The 8471-nt window shown below is 36.3% G+C and overlaps 1 pseudogene; it reads left to right on the top strand.

Annotated features, from left to right (window-relative positions):
* The first annotated feature begins 2581 nt into the window (after positions 1–2581).
* On the top strand, positions 2582–5912 carry LOC140507974 (serine/threonine-protein kinase Chk1 pseudogene; annotated as a pseudogene).
* Positions 5913–8471: the final 2559 nt, after the last annotated feature.

The raw sequence follows: 8471 nt of genomic DNA, 5'->3' as shown, positions 1-8471 counted from the left end.
AAGAGCAAAATTTATGACTAAATAAGAGATAGGAAGCATTATGAAGTGCAAAATAGATAATCTGGATTACATTAAATTGAAAAGTTTTTGCACAGCCAAATCTAAGGCAACAAAGATTAGGAGGGAAGCAGAAAACTAGGAAATAATTTTTGCAACTAATGTCTCTGATAAAGATCTCATCTCTAAAATATATAGGGAATTGAGTCAAATGTACAAGAATACAAGTCATTCCTCAATTGATAAATGGTCAAAGGACAGGCAATTTTCAGAGGAAGAAACTAAAAATATCTACATTCATGTGAAAAAATGCTCTAAATAACTATTGATTAGAGAGATGCAAATGCAAACAACTCTGAGATACTACATCACACCTATCAGATTGGCTAACATGACAAAACAGGAAGATGATAAATGTTGGAGAAGATGTGAGAGAGTTGGAGTACTAATTCACTGTTGGTGCAGCTGTGAGCTGATTCAGCCTTTCGGGAGAGCAATTTGGAACTATGCCCAATGGGCATACAATGTGCATACTCTTTGACTCAGTAATGCCACTTCTAGGACTATATGCCCAAGAGATCATAAAAATAGGAAAGGGTCCCACATGTACCAAAATAATTATAGCAGCACTCTTTGTGGCAACCAAAAACTGGAAATCGAGGGGATGCCCATCTATAGAGGAATGGCTGAATAAATTGTGGAATATGAATGTAATGGTATACCATTTTGCCATAAGAAATGATGAATAGGAAGACTTCAGAGAGACCTGGAAAGACTTATATGAACTGATATTAAGTGAAAGGATCGGAACCAGGAGAGCTTTGTGTTGAGGGTAGGATGGGGTGTGGTGTCGAGTCCAGACTAGAACATCGAGAAAGTCTGTTCTCTTTGACTGTGCTCATTATCATCTGGTATTGCTCTCCACACCCCCCTGATGTCGCTCTCTCTGTGAGATAAACAACATATCTACAGGGATATGTAAAATAGATGGATGCCCTCCAGACCAATATTCTTTAAGGCAATAAGACTGGACAAATTATTAGTATGGAAAAGGAGTAAATTGTTATGTAAACACTCAGTTTCTGTCTTTAAAACCCTGACTCTCAGATCAATAAATGGAGTTGCCCTATCTTTACTCACCTGCCTGTGTCTTTCTTCTTAACTGCCTCATTGAGCCACGTGGGCCACAGCTTTGTACACAGCAACAGCCACATTGTAAGAGGATTTTTTCTTGTAGACCTAGTACTTCATTGCAATGCAATTACTTAAAAAAATCTCCAGTACTCTATTAAGGCAAAATGCCTTCCACATCCAGAGAAAGAATGAGGGACTTTGATCACAGAATGTAGCAGATCATTTCCTTTTTTTATTATGTTTTGGTTTGTTTTATGAGTTCTCCCATTCATTTTAATTCTTCTATGCAACGTGACTAAGGTGAAAATTTATTCAAAAGGAATGTGTGTGTAGAACCTGTCTAACTTGTATACCATCACAGGGAGTGATGGGGAGGTAAGAAGGAAGGAAGGGAAGAGAGGGGAAAAAATCTAAGCTACATGGAAGTGATAGTAGAACACTGAAAATAAATTAAAAAGACAACAATTTAAAAAGAAGTAGATAAATGACACATGCCAAAAAAATAATAATAATCTGTATGGGAAGAGTCATTGATTTAGAGAGTTGTAAATTCTGTAATATATCCTCTTATACTATTTTCCATTATTTTATATATAATTATGTATTTTTCAATATAAATGTAATTATTCCATTTATTATTGTGAGTTGATTCATCTAGAAACATATGACTAAAAATGTCGGGCTCTATAAAGAAAGAAATTGAGTAGAACCATAAGGGAATAGAAAGGGAAATGAGCCAGCACCAGATTTGAATCACAAGATGCAGTCAGTCTGGTTCACTCAGTTCTCACTGCCACTTGATGTTGTAATTCCCCCACAGAATAGAACCCAAGAGCATTGTGTCCTGACTTTTTGTTCAGGTTTCTAATCTTTTTTTCTTGCTTGCATATTTATTTTTTTTTAAATTTTAATTAATTAATTAATCTTCAGTTTTCTACATTCACTTCCTTATGTCTTACATTTTTCTCCCTCCCTTCCCTATCATTCCCCTCCCTTCTCTCTCCCCAAGAGAGCCTACAGTCTTGTATAGATTCTGAACATGCATTCTTATTAAATGCATTTGCATTTTAGTCATGTTGCGTAGAAGAATTAAAATGAATGGGAGAAATCAGGTCTCTATTCTTAAACACACACACACACACACACACACACACACACACACACGTATATTCTAATGCCTGACCTCTGGGGAATGGGGGGAAGGGTGTGCTTCAGTGCTCTCCAGGTGTGACTGATCTGGAAGGCACACTAGAGTTCATCTAAGCTCACTCTTCTTTTTATGGAGATGTCTTAGAGGTTTTAAGTATCTTACTCAAAGTCAGATTGTCAGAATGTATCAGAGACAGAACTTTAACCCAGGTCTTTCTGTCTCTGGAGGCTGGCACTGTATCTGCTATGCCATCCCAGCATTCTTAATGACAAAATAGCAGACATAGGATGGATATATTTAATGAGGGAGGTTCTTACTGGTAAAGCCATGTCTGTGCTCTTTGTGAAAGACTGAGATTTGGAGCAAACTTTGGGATAAGGTGCTTATGGAGAAGTTCAGCTTGCTGTGAATAGGGGAACAGAAGAAAAGGTTGCAATGATGACTGTGGACTGGAAGTGTGCCATAGATTGTCCAGAAAACAATAAGCAAGGGATTTGCATCAATAAAATGTCTAACCATGAGAACATAGTGAAATTCTGTGGTCATTGGCGAGGAGGCAATATTCAGTATCTGTTTCTAGGGAGAAACTCTTTGACTGAATAGAAACTTATGTAGATATGCCTGAACAAGATGTTCAGTTCTTCCATAAGCTTATGGCAGGAGTGATGTGTCTTCATGCTATAGGAATAAACCATAAGGATATTAAACGAAAAAATATTTTATTAGATGAAAATGATACCCTCAAAATGTCAGACTTTGGGTTAGCAAGAGTATTTCAGCATAATATTCATAAGCATTTATTAAATTAGGATGTGTGGCATTCACATCTTATGTTGCCCCAGAATTGCTTAAGACAAAAGAATTCCATTCAGAAACAGTTGATGTTTCATCCTATGGAATAGTACTTATACTGCCTAGAGAAATACTGGCTAGAGAATTGTAATGGGACCAACTCAATAACAATATCCAGGAGTATTGTGACTAGAAAGAAAATAAAAACACACCTCACACCTTGGAAGAAAATTAGCCATTAGCCTTGCTGCATAAAATTCTAAGAATCCAGGATCAGGAATTAAAATACCAGATATTAAAAATACAGATGGTACATTAAGGTATTTAATAAAGGTGCAAAGAGACTTCAAGATTTTTAGGAGGAGAGGCAGAGCCAAGATGGCAGAGTAGAAGGATGCATATACTCTAGTGCTTCCCTCACAGCCCACAAAATACCTGTAAAAAATGACTCTCAACAAATTCTAGAGGAGTAAAAGCCACAGAATGACAAAGTGAAAGACACTTCCAGCCAAAGGCAGCCTGGAAGGCTGATAGAAAAGGTGTACACCATGGGACGCTGAACCTAGACATCATCTTTCATGAAGTTATCAAGAAAAACTGTCCTGATATTCTAGAACTAGAGGACAAAATAGAGAATCCACTGATCACCTCCTGAAAGAGACCCTAAAAGAGAAACTCCTAGAAATATTGAGGCCAAGTTACAGAGTTCCCAGGTCAAGGAGAAAAATTTGCAAGCAGCCAGAAAGAAACAATTTGAGTAATGTGGAAATACAATAAGGATAACACAGAATCTGGCATCTTCTTCATTAAGGGATCGAATGGCTTGGAATAGAATATTACAGAAGTCAAAGGAACTGAGATTAAAACCAAAATCACCTACCCAGGAAAACAGTGTAATACTCGAAGGGAAAAAATAGTCATTCAATGACATAGAGGACTTTCAAGAATTCATGATGAAAAGACCAGAACTGAATATAAAATGTGACTTTCAAACAGAAGAATAAAGAGAAACCTGAAAAGGTAAACAGGAAAGAGAAATCAAAAAGGACTTTCTAAAGCTGGACTGTTTACATTCCTAAATGGAAAGATAATATTTGTAACTCTTGGGACTTTTCTCAGTATTGGTTAGGTGAAGAAGTTATACACACACGCACACACACACACGTATGTATATATATGTATATACATACATATAGCATATGTATATATATATATATATATATATAGAGAGAGAGAGAGAGAGAGAGAGAGAGAGAGACAGAAAGAGAGACAGAGAGAGAGACAGAGAGAGACAGAGAGACAGAGAGAGACAGAGAGTACAGGTTGAGTTGAACCAAAAGAGATGATATCCATAAAAAAATAAGATAAAATCAACCGGTGAGAGAGGAAAATATTGGGAGAAGAAAGGGAAAAATGGAATGCAGCAGACTATCACTCATAAAAGAGATAAGAAAAATCTTTTTCAATGGAGGAGAAAAGGGAGGAGGTGAGAAGCGAAAAGTGAAGCTTACTGTCTTCACATATGGCTTAAGAAGGGAATAACATGCTCACTAAATTTGGTATGAAAATCTGTCTTACAGTACAGAAAAGTACAGGAGAAAAGGACAAGTGGGGTGAGGGGGATGATAGAAGGGAGGGTAAATGAGAGAAAGGAGTAAGTAGAAGTAAGTACTTCTGGGAAAGAACAAGATCAAATGAGAGAATAGAATAAAGTGGGGACAGGGTAGGATGGAGGGCAATGTAGTTAGTCTTACACAACATGACTGCTATGGAAGTCTTTAGAAAAATGACACATATATAGCCTGAATTGAATTACTTCTCTTCTCAGTGGGTATAGATGGGGAGACAGGGAGAGAGAGAAGTTGGAATTCAAATTAATAGAAACGAATGTTGAGAATTGCTGTTGCATATAACTGGGAAATAAGAAATACAGATAATGGGGTATAGAAATTTATCTTGCCCTACAAGAAAAGAGTGAAGATGGGAATAAGGGAAGGGTGAGGTTTGATAGAAGGGAAGGCACATTGAGGGAAGGGGTAATCAGAATATAAAATGATATGGGATGGGGGGGAGAAATGGAGAGAAAAATTGGAACTCAAAATTTTGTTGAAATGAATGTTGAAATCTAAGAATAAATAAATAAAACTACTAAATTAAAAAACAGGATTTTTCAAAAGATTATCAGATTCCCCAGCTATATGTTCTAAGCACATGCAATCAAATTTGGACTTCTCATCAGTTAATAATGTTCACAGTGAAGGAAAAATGAAGTACTCCCACTCTCAACCAGAGCCTCAAACTGTTCTTTCTTTGTGAGACATTAGTCCTCCTTTTAATGACAGTCTGGTACAAGGGATCAGCTTCTCATAGCCTACATTTCCTGACCACATGCTTCTGAAGAGTCAGTTACTTGGCACCCCAAGTTCTTCAAAGAATCCTTGGTAGATTTTAGTTAAGAGGATGACAGTTCTTTATGAAATTGGATGTTGAAAAGTTATATCATTGTCTGAAGGTAACTTGTGAGAAATTATTCTATCCTTAGAGGAAGACTTATATGAATCAGTTCACAGTATCAACCACTGATAGAAGAAACAATAAACTTATTTTCAAAGTGAACTTGGTAGAAATGGACGAGAAGTTCTTACTAGAATTCCAGCTCTCTAAGGGAGATAGGCTGGAGTTCAAGAGGCATTTTCTGAGTGATGTGGTGAACAGCCAAAAATTATGGCTCCCTGCCACATTATTCATATACTTGGTTAGACCCAGTGAATGGAGTGCTGTTATGTTTATACTATTCTTCCTAGAGAAGCTTACACTGCTTCTCAGATCTCCAGTATAAAGAGACAATTCCTGAGTAGATGTCTCTTCTCTTTTCCAACTAAGTTTTTCTGATTCTTTTTGTTTAATTTTTTTCAAAGAAGCATATCAAAACATATTTTTTTCAAAATATCAGAGAATGAGTTAGTAAAATTAATTTGTAATTAAAACTTTGAAAAGGGATTGGGCAGAAATTCTTCAGGAAAGCATTTTGTTGAATTTGAGATTCACTGCATACAAATCAAATTTTCACTCTAAATAAGTTCATTTGTCATACTAGAATGTGCTTGATATTTGGTTTAGTCAGAAAATTTAAAATTTTTCTAAATGATGCATTTCCTGAATGTATTAATAAAAGTTCTATTCCTGTGGTGGGGACAATAAGTTCACCAATATGTAAAGTAAAAAAAAAATCTGATTTTATGAGATACATGTAATTTAGGAGATGAATGAAAAGAAATTCTTGGTAAAGTTAAGCACAACTCAGTCATTGACTCTTACATGAGGCATCATGAGAACCTAATATAGTTCCTGGCTAATAGTAGAGTATGTATGTATATATGCTTATACATGTGTACATATGTACACACATATAACTATGCTATCTAAATCAGCTAGAAAGAACACAATTTTTGAGAAAACTATCATTAATGACAATGCAACGTAATTACATAAAGCAATATCTCAATGCAAAAAATGTTAGAAAACATTTAAAAGAACATACACTATCAACAAATAGATTTACCTCAAGGATAGTTCACAATTTAAAAAATATTTAGAATATTCAGCCTTGTTAATAAAAAATGCAAGAATCATTTGATCATTACAATGGATACCAAAGAAATTATTGACAAATATTAAGGGCATCCATGCTTAAAATCATTAAAAAATAAATCATAAAAAAAGGAAATTATTTTGAACCAGGACCTGGCATCATATCTTCATTTCCCACAATTAGTAGCCTAAATTCATTACCTCTGAAGGGACAAAGAAAAAAAATAAAAGGAGAAATATCAGGTGAACGTACTATATTACATAGTTTTATATTTTTTAATGGAAGAGTAGTGATTTTTTGGAAATGATGAAAAGAATCAATATTAAAAATATAAAAAATAAATAGTATTTATTAGGGCCAGTTTCTGAAGGTTGCCAATTTATTCAATCGTACTTTGACTCTCTGTAATGTTATGACTGAAATTTTTATTTGAATATGGAATTATGGATTTCAGGATTGGAAATTTCAATCTGTATTAATTATCTTTGAGCAGCTAGATGGCACAGAGGATAGAATGTAGGCCCTGAAGTCAAGAAGACTCCTCTCTCTGAGTTCAAATCTGATTTCAGTTATCTACTAGCCATTTGACTCAAAGCAAGCCACTTAACCCTATATACATACATACATACATATATATATATATATATATGTATGTATGTATGTAGGTATATATATATGTATATATATATATATATATATATATATATATATATATATATATATATATATATGCACATGTGTGTGTGCACTTCATTAAACTAGATTGTTGACCCCCCAAAAGTTGCTTCCTTTTAGAAAAGCAGATCTAAGACCCTGAACAGCAGGCCCTCCTGTACATATTGGGGTCGTTGGTGATACATTATAAAGTAGTCGGGCTGAGTCTTCAAACGAAAAGGAAGGTATAGAGACTAGGATAATGGTCTGTTGCTTCCCAGTTCTGGTGGCTATGATTCTGTGGAGCCCTGGGAAGTGAGGATGGCCTCAGTCAGGGCTTGAGTGGATTAGTCCAGCTCCAGACTGTGTTGGAAGGTTGAATGCCCATGTGCAGAGCTATGGAACAGGAGAAGAAAACTGCCTGCTGAATGACCCAGCAGAAGCAGAGAACAGACTGTGTGCCAAGGTTGGAGAGGTGAGCTCTAGAACAGGAACAGAGAGCTGTCTACAGGTAGACCCAGGCAGGAGCTGGGAAAAGCTGACTTCTGCTGGAGGAAGAAGACTCCAGGAGCTCAGACTTCATCCCTGGGGCATGATGGGGATTGCACAACAAAGCACTGAGTATGCTTTCTTGCAGCATTCTTCTGGCACCGTTTGGGACTCTGGGAGTGGAGTTGCCTATGGTGGGTGGAGGGAAGTGCATTGTACCCTCAAGGATCCCACCATGATGGCTTTCTTGCCCAGCCTCCCCTCAGGACTTGGAAGAGGAGGATGGAGCATTCTTTTAAGACTGGGACTTGGCTTGCTAGAGCCTGCATCTGAGCATTCCTGAAAGGGCAGTGTGGGGAGGACATACCTCCAAGGGGACTTTATTTGGACATTTTGTTTAGGATTGGGGAAGGAGGAGTTGGTTGCTTATTCCCCAAAGATTGATGCCAAAGAATGACTTCATGTTATGTTATGTATTCTGCAAATGTGAAGATCATGATGTGTTCATTTTGTGGGAATTATGTTGTTTTTGCTTAAGAAATGTTAATGCTTATTCTAATTCAATTTGCCTATGTTATCAGCATGAAAGATCTTGGGTGGAATGTAATGTTTATTACATCTTCCTTGACCATTAACAGGCCTCAATTAATTTTATTAGTTTTC

Source organism: Notamacropus eugenii, chromosome 5, assembly GCF_028372415.1.
Source record: "Notamacropus eugenii isolate mMacEug1 chromosome 5, mMacEug1.pri_v2, whole genome shotgun sequence".
Classification (NCBI taxonomy): Eukaryota; Metazoa; Chordata; class Mammalia; order Diprotodontia; family Macropodidae; genus Notamacropus; species Notamacropus eugenii.
Note: the sequence above shows the minus strand (reverse complement) of the source record. Positions and strands in the feature narration are given on the sequence as shown.